Source organism: Melanaphis sacchari, unplaced genomic scaffold (assembly GCF_002803265.2).
Source record: "Melanaphis sacchari strain LSU unplaced genomic scaffold, SCAv2.0 Contig0_pilon_pilon, whole genome shotgun sequence".
Taxonomy (NCBI): Eukaryota; Metazoa; Arthropoda; class Insecta; order Hemiptera; family Aphididae; genus Melanaphis; species Melanaphis sacchari.
The window spans coordinates 9678684-9699862 of record NW_020270366.1 but is presented as its reverse complement, the minus strand read 5'-3'; the positions used below and the strand labels follow the sequence as shown (position 1 = coordinate 9699862).

At 23.7% G+C, this 21179-nt stretch overlaps 1 protein-coding gene across 5 annotated transcripts in view; it reads left to right on the top strand.

Moving 5' to 3' along the window:
* Positions 1-21179, top strand: part of LOC112599605 (lachesin-like) — a 180558-nt gene that overhangs the window by 30572 nt on the left and 128807 nt on the right. The window contains exons 2-3 of one of the 5 annotated variants that reach the window (XM_025346576.1): positions 7443-7665; positions 8010-8533. The exons of 2 other annotated variants lie outside the window; for them this stretch is intronic. The gene's annotated coding sequence lies outside the window, so the exon portion shown is untranslated. Of the gene's footprint in view, positions 1-7442; positions 7666-7772; positions 7858-8009; positions 8534-21179 lie in introns of those variants that run through there. 2 more of the 5 variants (XM_025346592.1, XM_025346584.1) reach the window with 2 other exon arrangements.

Sequence of the window (21179 nt, the reverse complement as noted above, 5' to 3'; positions counted from 1 at the left end):
TTTTGGTCACCTTATATACGAATACTTGTCGTTAGTAGACTGAATACTGATAAATAGTCTGCTGATTATTTTCATTCTTATACATTAAATTGTCATTGGATTCAAATGTGTACAACCATATTACAGTGTCCTACTCAATGACTTGGTATATTCAAAGTCTACTTCTTAGATTTTTAAAAATAATTTTAATATTAATGAAGCTAATAAGTCATCTTCTTTAGTTTATAATATCATAAATTTTATTTTTTATTGGCATTTATAATTTTGCTTTATTATTAATAATTGACTATTATACGTAAACTTTTATACATAATATCATATTTGTAACAGTATATTAAAAATAAAATTGTTATATATAGACTAGCTTGAAAAATAACAGTTTGAAAGCATGTTATAATGACTTTCACCATCAATATGTATCAATTTAGAAAATGTTAAATGGTCTACAATGACTACAAATTTTTTAGTTAAAAGAGTTTCACGGAAAAATTCCAAGTATTTTAATTAATCATTTTTTCCAATAATAGCACAATTATAATTTTAAATCTATCTTACATTTATATGAATGGGCATAAATTGTTTTATCACTATACTATTAGATCATATCATACAAAAAAAATTTCTTAATGATTGTGTCATCTGAAAAAAAAATTATCCAATCATTTAAGATATATTAAGCTAGCCATTAACATAAATAAAATTGGATCTAAAACAGTCACTTTGAGGATATAACATAATTGAGATGTTTTAAATTGAAAAGTGAAGAATCAGTTTCAATTTTCTATTCTATTGAAGCTAATTTGAAGTGGGTTACAAAGTGAATATGCGCATTTTTTTTTTAAACTTATTTAAGATTTTATTATAATAATATTGTGTATTGTATAATCTTTGATGCTTTTAATATGGACTTCAATTTTATTGCAATTAATTGAATTAAAAAAATAAAATGGATTTTTTGATAAAACAATTTGTATTTAAATATTAATTTGTTTTTATTTATCCTATATACTTAAATTTTTAAGAATTTTTAAGATATTTTGTTTCCTATTATAGAAAATAATTTATTAAAATATTAGCAATAAATGTTTGGAATTCTAGTTTTAGTTCCTCATCGTCAATAATTCTATATATTTTGTTGTTCTTATCTTTGTTATTCACATTAAATTAATTAATTATACCTCAAATTTCCTTTAGCATTGCAATTTTTGATAGAATCATACATATGTTTAGGTATTTTAATGATAATATTAAGTACATTTCTACATGTTTAAAATTGATTAATGACAGTTAAAGAAAATTCATTTGCGACTATATTTTTTAAATTACCTTGTAAACGATGTTCCGTTTTTCTAATAGGCACAATTATACTAAGATTTATTTAAATATTAGTTCGGTTAATAGTTAAAAAAATTATATTTCTACTTAGAATAAAAAATAAGTCAATCAATTTCTCAATTGTTCTATTAAATATGTTTAAACTGTTTTTAATATTTTATCCAATAAAATGTTTTTTGATAACATTATTCAAATGAAAATATTTTTATATTTCATAGCAAATAAAAAATAGTAATTTGCTTGAAATAAATTGATAGATATTAAAAACATTTATGTTTATTCATTACTAACGTTAATTGTAATAGAATTTCGTTAATTTTTTTATTTTTGTTTTAATTAAATTTTTTTTCTTAAAAATGATTTATACATCATAATGAGCATTATCTTTTTCATTAATTTTTGTCAAGGAAGTAAAATACTACAAATTAGATTCTGGAGTTAGTGTCTGAGAATGGAGTAGTCATAAAAACTCTACACATTACGACAGTTTCCTCTGTTTATTATTTCAGTCACTTTAGTCAATCAGAAAAATCTATACATTTTTTAAAATTTTTTTAATAAAAAACTACAATATTTAGTATTTTATTTTTATTTAAATATTTCTTAATTGTCTTATGATAAAATGTTTTATGAATATTATTTAAACTACAATATATCGATGTAATATGTATACACTATACATAGATATATTCAATATCTATAATAGTAAAAAAAATGATACAGTGTACAACACTTGAGTAACTTTCTTCTCGATGGTTATATTGAAAATCACAACAATAGTGGAGTACAAATGAAACAATCACATTCATTAACATATGATGGTGAAGTATAATATGATTTGTCTATTAAGTAGATTATTATACCTATACTAAATCTATTTAAAATAAAATATTTAAGATGTAGATTTTACTACTGTTAATTTCTAACTCGAAATCCAAATCTGACTATTAAGTATGCAATTAATATATATATATAAATAATATATACATATGTAAATGTTTATACTCAACGTCTTTGTTTTGTTAACCTAAGTAAATTCATTGAGAGCGACATAAACGAAAATTCACTAACCTATAAATCTGTATTTCTTATTAAACTCTAAAAAAAGGTTAAGAAATTATTTTCGTAATTTATAACGATATTTTTGAATTTAAGTCTTTAGTAAGATAAAAAAAAAAAATGTTGTTGCAACTAAAAAAACTAAGTTAAGTTATAATACATCAGAGATATAGGTGTGTAAAAAATTGATTCTTTGACAATTATATTGTTTTATGATTATTGAAGACCAAAATAGTAATAAATTATTTTATTTTAATTGTATATATTTCATTTTATTAGTAATCGTTGATAATAATTGGCGCTTATAACAACGTAGTGCAAATTTGTGGTTTGAACTTTGAACTTATGATCCTAAAATTAAGAGTCTCGTGTTTTTACTTAAAATTTAAACTACTAATGAATACGATAGTATTATAATACTATATTATTATGTTCATAAGCGAAAATAAAAATGTATTCAACATTATTTATAAATGATATACTATTGATTCTAAAAATATATAATTTAGATCTAATTGTTCATATTTTTTTTCTTAAATTTAAATATATATCGAATTTTATCTGTCTAAAGTTTAAAAAAAATAAATACGGTTCTTATTAATTGTGATTGCATTATAACAAAATATTATTTTATAGAAAAAATTAATTTAAAATATTTTTATTTTTTTATGATTATCACTTTTAATGGCATTGGAATCATAAAAAAGAATATTTTCAGCTTTAATTATTTTCAAAATAAATAAAATGAAAATAAAAAATCATACATGGTATGATAAACTTATTTTTTAATACTAAATTTTTGACCCAACTGAATGCCAATTATTCATAATGTTAAAGTTTTAAATTAATATTAAATATGATTAAAATATTATTGTCAATAGAATGTGTTTGGTAAATCTTTTTTAAGTTTATATTTTATGTATTTTGTTATTGCTGCATACGTGGTAGGTATAAATTAGCAATAGGAAGTTTTGAATTAAACGATTGATCTGGTAGTTTTGATGGTTTTCGGGTATGAATTGTCGTTTTCTTAACCACTTGCCTGTGTAAATTGGACAGGCTTTAGTAATGTAATGAATGGGCGTCGAAGCAAAAAGCACATTAGGTGGGCGATTCCAAAGGTTAGATTTCTCTTCTCGCATTTCATACAACTGCGCTTGGAGAAACTGCAGAAACTTTTGGTGTGCTCGTAGGTCTGGCAATTATTAAAACGTTGGGTGGGGGCGGGTATCCTGAGATTTACGGGTTTATTCAACAACTATACACTTATAGGCGTTTATGGAAAGATGGAGTATATTTATTGAATATTGTCTTCCGACTAAAAAACGAAAACACATAATATTTTTACTGTATAAAAAAAAATATTAATAGTATTTTTTAAAGGGTTTCATGTCATTTCGATTTGGTTAACTAACTATATATATATATATATATATATTCATTAATTGTACCACATTCACATGTCAGTATAATACTTTGTTTGCCGCAATAAGAAACAAATAAATAATAATATGAATACGGTTTTGTAATAAATTAATACAGTGGAACCTCGATAACTCGAATCGGTTGGGGGTGAAAAAAAAAATTTGAGTTATCGAAAATTCGACTTATAGAAGTTCGAGTTATCGAGGTTCCACTGTACTAAAATGTTATTAGTATAATAGATATATTACGGACCATGCAGAGCATTGAATAACTGTGTTATCATTATTATAAGTATTGGCCTGGTTCAGATAGCCAGTTTTTAATATTTTTTAGGTTGTAATAGACGTTTTATTTGTGTTGTGTGAGTGTGAAAACTATTACGTAGATTTCAAGTAGTTGTTTTTTACTATTTATACATACATTGATTTTGCCAAATATGCAATTATTAGTTATTATTGATTTTTAATTGTTGGATCAGTTGGATATTTTTTTTATATATTCATGTTGTTGTGTATTATATTATTGCAGCTATATTTTTTTAGTTTATAACTAGCAAAGTTACTACTTATTAATTGAGTTACCTTGTACACACAACCACACATAAACATAAATGCAAACTCACCTTACAGAAAATAATTTATTGGTATTTTTTTGGCGTTTCCAACCACTACTGATTGAGAAATTCACATTAAAAATACATTACATTTAAATTTACATAGGTCGGCTGGTGTAGTAGTTAGGTGCGCAAATACAAGTATTAGGCAACAAGTAGTTGCGTATTATTAGAATATGCTCCCGTCCTGGACAGGTATATAGTTATAATATCCTAGATTATAGATACATTATTTGCATATAAATTTTACATTCACTCTTAATTTGTTTTTTTTTATAATTATTATTATTTTCATCATTGTACAATTAAATTAACTCACGGAACAGATATTTTATATTAAAAACTATCGTTCTATACTTTATTATCCACCAAAATGAATGTAAATAATTGGATGCATTAAAATGTAAAGTTATATTTTATTATTAATAATTGTTATGTAATATTATATTTAATAATAACTACTTATTTGTAAAATATGAATTCTACAGTACGAGTAAAAGATCGGTGCCGTCAAATCTATAAATAAAAGCGAGAAATCTCACATCTTCTTGGAAATTGTCGTTACTTTCTGGTTAATGAAAAAATTAATTTTAAATAATTTACTGAAATTACATTCATGGGAATTATGGTAGTTTATTTTTTTCTACTAGCGTGAGTCTAATACAAAAATACATTGATGGTAGGTTTATAAAATTATTTATTTTACCTGTCTTTTTGAAACAAATCTTGTAAACTACCACCATACTATTATTCAAATTATACTATATAAAAAACGACATATTATTCATTAGACATTTATATTATTATGGATTTTTTCAATAGAATAAGAATTTTTTTAAAATAACTTATTACAGGAGTAAATAAAATAAATTATTTTTACGTAAACCATTATTCTAAAAGATTAACATAATATATGGATTTTATATTTGTTTTTATGTTATCAAATTAAATTTAATATTACAAGCGTTTTTCGACAGTAAAAATAATAAATACTATTTTTAATGTTATGATACACGATTGTTAGCACATAATTTTCAAATTTTACTCACTACGCATATGATTCAGTATACGGTATATGTAACCTGCTGCAGTTGACTCTTTGGAATTAAACGTTTTTATATCGATTAAAATATTTATAAGCTATGTTTAAGTAAGACTGATCTTATTATTTTACACGAAATCACAACTTTAACGTGATAAGGCTGGACTTATGTGACTTACGTTACTCTAATAATATTATAGTGAACTAGTATAATATTATTTTTTATTCTACAGTATTATTATAAAGTCAACTTGAAAACTTTGAAGAACTAATTAATTAAGAATCTAATTATTTGTATAATTGGGATTTAAAATTTTTGTGACAAAAACTGTTGTGACTTATAGAATTTTATGAGTATAAAAATAGATAGTATTATTAAAATGTAACATTCAAACACTTTAGTTATAAAAATTCTTTCGTAGATAATGTTTTTGTTATACATCGAAAAGAAGATTTTATTATACTGAAGTATATTGACGTGATGTTGAATAGTAGAAATGTATTTTCAATATCCTAACGCCGTATCATATGCAATATGTTACTACTATATAAGTATCGTGTACAAATTATCTGTATATATATATATATATATATATATATATTTATATATTATATTATATTACAACAAAAATAATTAAAATGAATATAAACGTAAAGCATATAAAATTTTCAATTAAGATATCTATTTAAAGTGTATTTTTTATCAAACGAATTACAAAAAAAAATGATAATCATAAAGATTAAGCTAGGTTTAGCATAATATGTACGACACCTGCAGAGGCAAAAAAGTTTAGAAACCAATTTTTGATATTTCTTAAGTAATTACCGGTAAAATATTGGACGAAATAATCAATTAACGTGAATATTTTTTAAACCAAATATATATTAAAACTATGTATTAGGTATAATCTGCTGTAAAATTCCAAATCTAAATAAGACTTTGTTATTAAAAATAAATGCATTTAATTTACCGGATTTTAACGTATTAAAAGCATTTTAATAACCGATTGTAATTAGTTAGCACTTATATTAATTAAAAACAATTATAAATTATGATAAAACTAAGAAAAAGCCATCTCTGTCAGTCATCGCACATCGTGTAATTTAATAAATGTTATTATTTTGTTTTTTTAATTTAGCAGTTTTAATTAGAATTTATATGATATCAATGATACTGGTAAGTTTGTGTATAACATAACGTATCTTAAAATCAAAGAAGTCAGTATTTTGTCAATTCTACAGCGATCATATCAAAACTTGTTATGTTGTAATCCGTAGACAGTTTATTTCTGTAAATAGTTTTGAGGATTGTAATTATGTTTTAACTAATACTTTAAACGATTTTTGTCAGTAAATTAAACTAATAAAATAGGAATTAGATTTATCATGTAAATACTGAATTTATGACGGTGACTAGACAGATTCATTATGAATACTGTGGTAGGTGAGTATTGCTACGAAAGATGCTCCGTTGTTGCAAATTTTTTATCACTCGTTATTAACTGAAATAGTTTTAAAAAAGTGTCTACATGAATGATTGGCATCTAACCTTCTATTGTCGTCGTAAGAAAATTTCTCCATATTAAATGTGTTTACCGATGACAGACTCTCGACATATTTTTTGAAAAAAACCCTACACGCAAATGTAATGAAATTGCATACTCGACGCGCCAGCTAACGGATGTGAATAAACATACTTCAGCATTGTGGTGGAAGCTGACTCACGTTGATGTCATGTATTGTGTATAATAATGTACAGTGATAATTGACACGCTACCTATATAATATGAAAAATAATGGTGTTGCGAATTGATTGATTATTCTATTGCTGTATTAAAACAATTTTGTAAAATTAAGGTCAGCTTTCGATAACAACTTAGCAGTGTTAATAAGTATATAAATTAGATAAAAAATATTCGAGTCGACCAGTTAATAGACTAAAATACGTTTGATAATTTATTTTTATAGAAAACGATGACGAACAATCGGTAATAAAACTTTGACAAAAATAAGCGTTTTGCGAGAATGGTGATTCTACCTTCTACAACTGACTACGTCGTTTACTTCCGATGTCAGGTGAAACCAAGCATTGTGAAATGCATAAAGCTTGATGTACCCCCCGTTGCTACACTACAGTTGAGATAAAACGGTGATCCGATAATCGGAAATAGACCTCGATAAGGCGTTACAGGTATATAAGCAGTGTTTACTAATAAACATTAACTATATTAATGCAAATAACTGAACGCGTTTTGCAGATAATAAACGCGATATTACTTCTAATCCTTATTTATTAGACTGCGTCGTATGACTGCAACATGTTACAACTTGTGTACGTGTATGGTAGTAAACCTCACGGCTCGTTACAGTCTGCTATTGTTTTGTAAGAAAACCATTTTTCGATTTTCGTATTAACTTTACAATTTGTACGCACCCACACGTCGCAAGTACCATCTCCTGTTACGGTCGGGTGGCTACTACACCGCAATTTTAGCGAGTGGTAAATTAATTTTTTAAATATTTTCTCGGTTACAGGAGTCGCACGCTCGCGCGTGTGCGTGCGTACGTGTGTTGTTCGGGACGAAGAGTGATTTTTTTTTTCGTGACTTCTGTGGCGGTGGCGACAGGAGCAACAGGAGGACCACTACCGGCACGCCGGTTTAGGTACCGCCGAATAAGAAGAATATTATTAACCCGCGCGGCGGCGTCGTCAAGAGACCGAACGTGATTCGCGATCGCCGATGGGCTGGCGGGGTGGAAATGGGCGGCCAGGAAACGGCGGCTGCTCGACGACAAGTCGCCGCGGACCCGATGCACGCGCTCCGCATTCTTTAATTCGGCTCCGGGCCAAACACACCGCTGCCGCCGTCATTGCCGCCGCCGCCGCCGCCTCGCAACACGTTATCACGTCGCCGCCGGTTCACTGTCACACGCGTATCCGCCGCCGTAACAATAACAACAATATTGTTGATAATATTTTGTAATATTATTGCACCACAACATACAAACACGTGGGCGCCTGTCGACCAACCGTCCCGGAGACTCGCACCCGTTTTACGGTAAGTCGTCTCCATCGTATTTAAATACAACATTGACGTCATTGTACAACTAACTACTCGTCAGATAATTATTGTCGTAAGCGATGATAAACAATAAAACGTGTTATTCGTCATGTACTCACATGCGTGTGTACCTCTCATTATTTACGCGCTCGAAGGTTCTCGTTTGAGGATAAGAGTGAGGCGGCGGAGAGTCACTGACCTTTGGTAATATCAACATCGAAACACATAAGCTCCCTCGTAGTGTTTGATATTAATGATTTTCGAATTGTTATAGGAGTTCAATTATTTGAGCTTTTTTTATTTGATTCGATATTAGATATATTACATATACTTTGTTATTCATGTAGTTTTGAATTAAAATATTTATTTCAATATTATGCTCGCTAATTTTTAATAAACTTATTACTAAAATAAAAAAAAATATATTTATGGCGATTACAAGACGTTTTCGGCATCTCAAAAGTGCAATCAACCATTTTATATGATTTATGTTTATATGTATTTAACATGTAGTGTGTGCTATTAAGTTATTTAGATAATAACAATAAATTGAAAGAAAAAAAAAATCTGATACTCGATAAAAAAATACATTTAAAAACCTGTATGATAAATTATTCTTTGAAATTAATAACTATAATAATTAACTTAAAAAGTAGAAAAATATTTATTTTAACTAATTATGATGGCTCAGTAATAAAAGACTTATTTATTTTTAATAAGAGTATAGTCATTAGCAAAATTATTTTCAGTACTTATAACGGTGGCCATATGATTTTAAGTCAAAGCGGTTGTAACGTTGTCGGTTTATTAGAAATCGTGATTTCGTAAATGTCTTGTATTATATTATCATAATTTAAATTATATTTTGTCTATGATTAAATAATACAATAGAAATCTTTATTCATTAACTTTAGAATTTTGTTGTCTGTATACGGTTAGTGGTTATTTTCATATTTATCATGTATTTCTGACAGTAACGTATAGTTTATTATTTTATTGTTGTTTTTAAATGCACAAATACATCAATAATATTAAATAATGTAATATTTCTGGTAATCATTATGCGTAGACCTTTTCACAAAATTTTAAGTGATATTTGACTGTGGTAAACCAAATTATTATTATTTAATTAATTTTTGAGAACACTTGAATATAAAGTTAAGATGCATGTATTTTTATCTTTGAACTAAAACTGAATAAACTAAAAAAGGAGTAACAAAAATAAAGAATTTCACGTTTTTATAAAGATTATTTGAAGTAATTTAATTAATTTTCTTCTTTAAACAGAAAAAAATTAATATTTTATACCAAAATTATGTTTAAAATAAGAATAAGTATTTATTTGAGAAGTACAACTTAACAATGTTATTAAAATTATAATATATAATTAAAAATAAAAATGTATTATTAAAAAGTATCCTAAACATATCATATAGAGAGAAATTAAAAAAGAGAATTTTAGACGATACTACTTAGTAAAATGTATTTTAAAAATAAATGAAAATAAATACCTACTTAAATATTGATGAAAATCAAATGAGTTGTGAAAATTCTGTACTTACTACATTTTAAATGAAGTATGATGTAGCATATTGTAATATTTGGATATTATAAATTATGGTTAAGAGTAATCAAATTGCCAACACTTTTTTGATAATATACTGTACTATATAACTTATAAATGTTTGTCACTTATCAAAATGTTTATAAGTTTGTAAATCTGAACATATTTTTAAGTGCATTATATTTTTTATATCTAAGAAAAAGTCATCTAACTCTTAAGTATAACAAATTGCTTTTTTATTTAAATCTTTGTATAAATAAAATAATGATTTAGATGAATTGAAATATATAATTGACGTTTTTGTATATTTTTTCTAAAGATACTTTTTTAAAATTATAATTGAACGTCTTAGTTTAGCCTTCATAATGTTTTAGTTGCATGCCATAGATTAAGAATTGTTTTGGATTTTTAAATCCATTAATTTCTCATCATTTTAAAGTAACTAAATTTATGTATTTTTGCTTTTAACATTTAAACATCACGGAAAAAGAATATAAAAATAATTACTTAAATAATTGTTGAACAATCTTACATGATATGAATTCTTAAGATGTTAACTAAGCAATTTGAGAAAAAAATGGTTGTTTAAAATTATTAAAATATAGAATATTATAATATATGTATAATTTTTATATTATTATGTGACTATAATATTTATATAATATTTTGACATGTAATAATTTGATACTCATTTAAGTAAATTGCAATTGGAAAATAATTATCCAAAATAATTTCTTTATTTTGGTGTATTAATAGTACGAGAAAAAAAAATGTTTTACTTTTTTATTATTTTCTATTCGTTGAATTTTTAAACTCGATACTTAATAGTATATATTTGAGTTTGTATAATACTTTTCGATTCATTTAAAAAAATGTATTCTTTATTCAATATTATTATTTAAAATGTTAGATGTCTATCCTATTTCATACCAGTATTATAAATCTTACATGTTACACTTATATCTTGGTTATAACGTACAGATAAATTCCAACCAGGATTATTAATTAATAACTTTGATGCACGTAGGGAAGAGATTAGAATCAGTCAACAAAAATAATTAAAACCTATGTTCATAGGATACGAGGAGAATCAATCGATACGACGAAACAAAAAACAGATAGTTTATTAGATGTAGAAACTCTTAAAATTGCAGAATAATAAGGCCTGCGGAAAAAATTTAGCAATTATTTAGTCGATAAATATTTTAAAAGTAAAGAATATAATTAGGCATTTCCATCCACTACAAGTATTTTAAAATATAACTTTATATTTCCAAAGGATAATTTAACGTATTACCAAAAATTCATCATTATCATGTTAAACAATACTTGCCTTATTAATATCATTTTATATATATTTTTTTTAAGCTTTACCGATTATATTTAAATATATTTATTTTTTAATAATATAATTAATACAGTCATAAGGATTTAAACGCATTAAGGTAACTGTTAACAAAATATTTTAAAGTTTCAGGTATTATTATTTTTAATAAGCATCCGTAATATTTATAATACTGCGTGTTTTTGGATTAAATTGAATGTTACTATAGTTTAAATAGATTATTACTTTCTAATATGTACGTAAATTTATTAGTATTCATATTTGAAGTTTATATTTTGTCAAGATAATATTTAACGTTAATCTCGGTGTTATTTTTGTTCGTCTTATGTGAACATTGTTTTTATAGTTTCTATATGTTTTATTTTCACAAATAATAAGACAATTGAGTAATACATTTCTAAACATTTTTTATAATCAACATTGTTAATAAAATATCAAATGAGTTGAAAACTCTATTTATTTAAACAAGTACTCAAACATTAGTTGATTTTAACTATTATGTTTAAAAATAATATTTATATTTTATTATGTAGATAATATTATGTATGTTATTCGTTTACTTGTAATAATATTTAATATTTGTTTTTAATTAATTTTTATTTAATCAATACTTTCATTTTTAATTACGGATTTAGTTTTATATTTTGAACTGAGTAATGTGAATCTATTGGTTTTACAATTACGTGTGTGTGTACTTAAGGTTTTTTTTATGCAACTGATCAGTTTTTAGAAGAATAAATAGGTTTCAATTTTTAACTTTAAGATTGGTTTTTGGTAACGAATTGAATCTAGTTAGTATTTTAAGAGGTTAAGAGTAAAAAGTGTTGAGTATTTTTTGAAATAAATTTGGTAAATAAAAAAAAATTACGGAATAACGGAAATGCTTAGGTATTAATAGCTCGAAAAAATCTGTTTATTTGTTTAAATTCAAAAAGCAATTTCAGTACAACAGTGGATATTTAAAATCTTCACCAAATATTTATAATAGTATTAAATAGGAATAATATAATTTTTTTTAAATATTTCAACATTTTTTTTTTTTTGTTATTTATAGATTATTATTCAATTTTGATAAGAAATAAGTAAATATGCCAATTTTTCGATTATTATGTTATTTCGTTGTAATTAAAAAATACTAAATAGATAGTTATAATTATTATTGAAATATTTTCATCTTACTTTTATTATCAATGAAAAATAAACTGTAATGGTATAAAATACTATTAAGTACAATATTTATATTTGATTATTATTACGTAACTTTTTCTATTATTTTCTAAAATTAATATCAACAATCCTTTGATTTTTTATGTATATCTAATCAAAGTAGACTTGTTTTATTGTTTGCTTCATTTATTGCTTCCAGGCCATCGTAAAGTAAAATAGATTATATAAAAATTTGATTTAAATTTACGTTAAATTTTACTCGGTATAACTAAATGTCTTATTTAATATTATTAACATTAAAATCTTCTTATATCCTTCCGTTTGGTATTAATATTTAACGATATACCATATCAGAGATAAAAATTTTGTAGTTGCCACCCCACGTAACACAAATGTGGTAAATATAGAAATAAAATGTTTTTTACTTACTCAAATGTAGTGATTTCAATTTATTTTTTTGAATTCGTACATCTTCCATTCATTTTTGGAATAGTATATCTAGTAGTATTATGAATACACGGATAGTATTATTTGTTTAGATATATAAGTTACTAATCAATTTTACAATCTAATTTAACTAACCTAATAGGAAAAGTTTTTAATTTCCTATGGTTCTGAAAGATACTAGTAGTTGAAGTATAGAATTTTATTTGGAGATATTAGCTCTTGTAATTTGTTAAGTGGTATTGATAATAGTAAACTTGGATAATTATAAAAGTCGAAAAAATATGTAATAATAATTATTGCATATAATATTTTCAACAAATTTTTTTTAGAACAATAGAAAATTGTATTATAACTTGATTATTATATTTTTTAATAATAGTTATAATTACAATACAAACAATATTGAAAAAAATACATATTTTATAGGATACATGATTATAAAATTAAAATTAAAAAAAAAAAAAAATGAATGAACACAAAATAAAACTATACCAGCTTAAATTATAAAAGTTTTTGAATTAAAAAATATTTCAAAATTAGTTTGAATAATATGATAAATATTTACGTTATAAATTATATTATTTCAAAATTGATAAAACAATAATAGAACTATGGAACATACTGTTTATAATAATAACAATAATTTTATTCGTGATTGACGTGGGATTTAATTTTCTCACACAATTTTATTAGTTGAAAGTAATTGGTTTTAAATTCAAATTAAATTCAACTTTATAAATGTATAATTAAACAAGTCTACAGAAGGACATTCAATGTAACGTTCTTAAACCTCGTATCATACTAAAACTTAGTCTAACATTAATTTTAAAACTTAAGTTTTTCCAGTATTAAATTTATACAAATAGAATATTGCTTGTTATAATCGTACTAAATTATTTTTGAAAATATATATGATTTATATACATTATTTCATGTTTAATGAAAAGATATAAAGTGATATAATATAGTTATAGGTGAAAAATAAAATTGATGTGCTTAAATCTTATTGCGTTTCTTATGAAAATTTATAATTTTGTTTTTATTGTACTCTAACTTCATGTAAAAGTTAATATATTTCCAGTCCAAAATACGTTTAAAATTAATTATCTTATGATTTAATTGTCATATTTCAAATTTATTAAATTAAAGTAAATTAGTTGTGTATTTTATTAAACGATGAGTTATGAATTAGAAATTATTACACTTTGTTTAATGTATTATTAGCTAAACAACTAAACCTTCAACTTCTAGTAGCTATATGGTTTAATAATGATTTCTTTTAATATAAATTATTAAATAATAATTTAATTGATTGTCCTAAGTTCTAAGTCAGAGTTTTTTTTATAAATTTCATCATACTCTCTGTTCTACAAATACATTTTATATATAATCATAAAAAATAGTTCTAATGTCCTTTAGATTTAGTTTTATTGAATTTTAATTTCATAAAAAATGTTTATTTTAATCTTTCAATAAAGTTTAAATTATCTAAGTTCTAATTTTGTATTCATTTAAATTATTTGAAAAGAACTTGTGTATTAGTTATCGATTTATTAAGAATTGAATAATATTTTTATAATTTATTGTTCTGTTTTGTTTTTCTTATATTATACTTAGATTATTTAGATAAAATTGTTATTTATTTTTCTAATAACTGTTATCTTTGCTTATATCGAGCGTTACTACTAATTGTAAGTTTTATATATTAACATAAAATCATTATTATTAAAAATCACATATTACAATAAAGTTTATTATAAAATACACTTGGAAATAAAAACATTAAGTATGATAAAATGAACTACATTGTGCTACTTATAATATTATGTAGTTTATTTTAATAAATGATTTATTCAAAAAAACTCTCTATATTTTTTCAATCGAATGAAAATATGTCAAGAAAATCACGTATAAAGCGTACACATTATATGTATACACAAATATTTTTTTTCGATTTGGTAAGTTGTAAAACAATCATTTATATACTGTTATAATGTTTCTTACAAAATTGTGACAATGTGTATATTTTGAGATAACAAGAAAATGCATATGTCAACGCACTCTTTCGAGAATCTCTAGAGGGTATTTTACAAGTCATACGTCAGTGATTTTTTTCTATTGGTATCTTCTTGAGACTATTCTATAAGCTTATATATGATTAATCAAATTCTGTGTTTCTGGTATGTTTATATTTATTTTGAATAAATTACTTAGAAATTGATTTTTATATCATTTTAAATCCTTACTACAATAAAAATAATGTATTACTACGAGTATATAATATAACAATTTAAAATATTAAACATTTTATTATTCTATATAAATTAAAAAATAATAGTTGTTTTGTTCCATTTTAAATTATCAAAAATTTTTTTTTAATTTTAATTTCATATTCATTTGTAATATTATGTATAAATATTTTATAATAAATTAACGATTTCAAGAAATATTTAAATATTTTTGGTTAAATAATTGTATGGATAATTTATTTCATAAAGTGAAAAATATTAAAAATTTTATGTAGAAACTTAACAAAAATAAATTTTTTATTAGAGAATATAGAGAATAAATATACGTAAAACACACAACTCTTGTTTACTTTTAAATGTTTACATAAATATTTTAGAATTAAAATAAATAATGTGTAAATAAAAAATACAAAAACCATAATGCTGATATATTTATCTATTTTATATTACACTATTATTCACTCTAAAATATATAATAAAACCGGTTATTCATTTTTTTTTTTTTTTTTTGAAAGGATATAGTATAATTAAAAATATAGTTACAAATTTATATTTTCTTAGACGCAATTATAATTATGTTTTAAATTTGTATATCATAATATAATTTTTATTTTGTTTACAGTCAGTTTATTATATTGACTCAAATTCCAAAAGCATTGAAAAAAAATTGGTTGATTATCTAAACCTGTAATCAGAGTAATTTACAAGTCACTTGAGTTCATCGACGCCCTTATCAGAAACATAAACAAAAGAAGAGTCAATTGTCTTTATAATACAAAGTTAGGTTAAATTTAATTTACTTGGCTTCAATAGACCTATATAATCAGAATGCTAATAATAATAATAATAATAATAATAAAAAAAATAATAATAATAAACTTTATTTTATATGGACTTGAACTTTAGTATCTTTTCCATGTTCCATTTCACTATTAATTTTAAGGACACGTTTTTAGACTGAAAAATACTAAGTAAAAACGATAGATTGACGAAATAGACAAATGTAAAGACTGTATTTGTTTAAAAATGATATTATTACTTTTATCGAGTTTTTGTTGTGACAGGACATCATTGTATACGAATAATATTACTACACATGAGACAAAAAAATAATATCCTTTATATTACTTGAAATATCGTTTTAAATTAATTCGTTTATGAAATGATGATTAAAATTATCTCACATAGTGGTTGATGCAAGAAGACTTGTGTTTTAAAAAAAACCTCTGTTATTGTACGGATCAACTGTTTCTTCATTAGAAAATTATATTGAAGTATGAACAGTATCACTCATTGAAAGCTTAATGAAGTGTTAAAGTATTTGCTAGTTTTCAACGGTCAAGAATTCTTCACACTCAGAGGAATCTCAGTTGGTGCGACTAGAGCGTTTGATTTGAGTTGGAGGAAAGGGAGTTGGTAATATATATATATATATATATATATATATATATATATAAACAGTCATTTGATAGCAGTATGATAAGAGCGGTTCTTGAAAGTAAAATTTTAAAATATTTACAAAATATATGCAGATAATGAACAAAATTCTCATGAGTAGGTAGTAAAAAAAATTATCTTTAACTATTTATTTATTTACTTTTCTGGGGTGCTAACTCGTTTGACACTTCCATTTTGTTGGATAATTGTTACCAGACCATGATTGTATGAACTATACTGACCTTGGGAAACAAGTTAATAATAAAAATCAGCGTTGGTGTTATCTAAATCGATTGGCTAAAGAGATTTAAAAACGGAGAATTTGTTTGATGATCTACTTTGTGATTTTTTTTTTAATTTGAGTTAAATGATTCAATCAAACGAAAAATCGTCAAAAGAGATTTTATTCGGGGTAACGTTCATCTATATTATAATATTATCAAACCTTTGATTTATAATATATTTTAATATAAGTTTAAATTATGTTTTATTTATTTTAGAAATATAAACGAACAGAATACTTCACAGATTATTAATTAGAATTTGACCGTAATAAAATAACACACTTAATATACAATTTTCGATAATTGTTAAACAAAATAATAATGATAAATTATACATAAATAAATATTGAAAATTACAAATATTACCTTAAAAAGAGGGGGTAAAGCTGGTAATCACTCTGCTGTAGTTAAATTGTACTACAATAGTCAATATATGCTGAGTGTACTTCTTCACAGATTAAAACATTGTAATGTTAGTACTATATTTGAATTTAATGATAAATCATTGTATATGAAAAACGATTTTAAACAAGGATGATCAAACTGTCTTTGTTATTAGGTATATTTTGATAATTATTTTTTTTAATTGAACTTAAGCCCGGCAACTAGGGCCATTAGCTGTTTGTAGGGGTTATGAACTATGGTAAGGGATAAGGTTGGTACGGTAGGTTGTATTTTTACGATTGTTACGGTTGATAGCAAACACGTGTATGTGTGGCAAGGTTTTTAACCACTATGATCCCGAGTGATCACCCATCCGGGAGCTAGTAGTTGTGGCCGATACTTAATCTCAGTCGCATTCTGCGACTGGTAGCAGCCAACGCAACACGCCAAGCCACGATAATTATTTATTTGTTATTAATGTGATTTATTTAACTATTAATAATACGGTAAGAATTAATTGTTACCTAAAACATAACATTATTATATTATTAATATTTAATTATAATGATAGAATTTAGATATCATATATAATAACTAACTTTTGAGTTAATATCGACTTACCGTAGAATAGTGAGATTAGTTTCGTGGTATAAATAGGAAATAGTATAAAATTAATCTAAATATTTTGAAAATTTCATTGTGATAATATTTTTAAATGATAACAAAATAACTGATATTGTTATTCTTTGTCCAAATATTAAATTTAATCAACATTAGAACTTTAAATGTCTATAGAAAATTTTGCTTATTTATTAAATTATAGATTTTTGGTTTTAGTATGAACTACATATTATGTATGAGCAACATAGTATTATATTTTCAAGTTTTTTAACTTAGTAAACATTGTTTTATTGATAGCAGAAAAAAAAATCGAAAATTTCTTATGCCTATAAATAATTCAAAAAGAGTTAAAATGTTTTGAAAATTTAACTAAGTATTGAAGTGATATCATAATTTTCTTAAGTATCTATTACTATTCGTTTTTAATTACATGAAAAAAATTAAAAATTAGAAGAAATGTTTATTTTACGGATAAATATTCTAAGTCATATAATTTTGAATTTTAAACACTTATAAAATAATGTGCTTTTCGGTAAACTTTTATTTATTATATTAAGAAAAACTTATATTTCAAAATCTTAATTAGTATCTAAGTGAAAGTTACTTATATAAGTATATATTATAAATTCCCAACTACAAAATAATTCACAAATTTTCGTGGTTTTAACGAAATTTGTCAAAATTCTAACATCAAACGCTTATGAAAGTTTGAGTTTTTTTAAATAGTGTATAAACAATTTATATGAGAACTTTTGTTTACATTTTCAAGGTTATTGACCAGACATTTTATCGTTAATAATTGAAAAAGTTAAAATTTAACGGCTGTAATTATCTAAAAAAAGTCAAAATATTTTTAAAATTAGGTAGGCATAAAAGTTGCTTATTTAATCATTTAAAATTTTTATAAGTATTTATAGTTCTACGTTCTTAATTTATAAGAAAATTCGAAATTTCGATTTTGTCAAAAACTAGTTTTGAGTAAAAATGTTTGGTTTTTCTTATAATTTTTTGTTTGTTTTTTTTTTCTGATTATTTTCAAAAAATACCGAAAATTTTAAGTTACTTATTATATATATAGACTCTAAAAACACATAATTATAAAAGCAATGCATTTATCTTTTTATTTTGAAAATAAATGGACCAAACTTTGAACATTTACTTAGGTATGGTTATAGATTACAGAATAAAATAATGTTTACCATATTTTTTGATACAAACTTAGATTTTGTTTCATTATCTAAATTCTATACTAAATGATTTATAATTTACTTTAAACGGAAATACGTTTTTTTTGTATGTTGGAATAAAAACTTTTTGTTATAATTGTATTTTATTCTTATTTTTACAGGCACTTTATCGTCAATATAGAATTTTATAAGCCTTGGATTTTTATCATAAAAGATAGAATATGAGCATTTAATGTTCATAGCGAGAACGTGTTGAGTTTATTTGTACGACAGATTAAACGAGTATTGTCGTTTGCAATAAAATCGTTTTAAGGCTTGTTTGTTACATTCAAGTGCACTTCTCTAAATGCTAAATTTATAGGGTGTGAGAAAAAATAGTTGACCCTCGTGTCTACCACCAGCAGATTATTGGCTTAATGGGGGTTTGTGAACATTTTTTTTCCTACCTTCGTGTAGAGTTTATATTTTAAACGTACTATAATAATTCACGTAAAATTTGCATAAACTATAAACCAACTTAAAAATGTTGTTTTTGTGAAAATAATTTAGCATTATTGTATTATATTATATTTCACAAAATAATTCGATCTTAAAATAAATGATTTTAAAATTAATAACGCCAATATATTATTTCACCGATTTTCAAATATTTTCACTTGAATTATTTATCAACATCAAAGTTTTATTAGTTGTTAGTATTATTATTATGATTATCCATTTTCATTTTAGTATTTAATTAATAAATACAGTATTTTAACAGTAAATATTTTTAAAGTTAGTTTTATTATAATGACCAAATGTAAATATTTAACAACAAAAAAATTTTTGTTTGAAATAAAACGTGAATAATGGGATTTATACAAGTAGTAGTTGTTTGTTTATATAATTTCGTTTTTAATGTGAAATTCAATGAATAATAAAATTACTCATTAAAATTTTTTCTTAACAATTTTATTTTTTTTTTAAAGCTTCTATGGTATTTTTGTACCTATACCCAGTCAAATCAATAATTAATCATATTCATATAAAATAAGCTATACAAAAAATTAAATATGTATTTAAATATTGTGATCTGAAATGTGCAATATTAGTAAATTTGTTTGTATTTGACTAGGTGTACCTGTTAGATCATAAATAATGTACTTAAAACGAGATTCAAGTGAGAAACGGGAAATGGGAAAAGGACTCAGGAAGTGACAGTACTTAGATTTTGTTCTTCTACTCAAGATAGAATTTTTGTATAAACACATATATTTGGCTTAGATAATCATTTATATTAAATTCTTTAATAAAAATTTTTTATTTCAATGACTTTTATTTACGTCAACGTTTCTCCGTTGGTTTTTAATATAATATGTTTAATTTTAAATGCATGGTACTGTGATAGGTACTAAGGATAACTAAAACAAAAGATTATTTTTATAAAGATTACTGATAAAAATTATTTATGCACTTAAACAAAATAAATGTAACTTCTACTAATATTTTAGAAATGTTATGAAATTTATCATTATTTATAATTATAAGCAGATAATTATTGATAAATCTTTTTAAATAAAATATAACTTTATTAACTTTGATCATATTGTGCTTGAAATAAATATTAAATATTTTGAACTTATAAAATATAAATACTCTAAAATTTGATTTAAGGTTTTAAAATTTGTACATCTAATATATATATAACGAGTATAATAATAACAGTTTACCGTTTTATCAGTTATATAGGTACATCAAAGATTTCGATGTGCTATTCAAGACGTCACATAAACAGTTATATAAAAAAAAAAAGCATACACATAATAATGTCCGGGGATATGGAGAGAAGGAGCATTATCGAAAGTCAGTCAAGTGCTTATACAGTCGGTACTGTCACTTTCATAGTCGTTTAATTTACCGGTTAACCTGAACGAGGCACTCCAAGTGCCGTATAACAAGTGCACTTGGTGTGCAGTTTA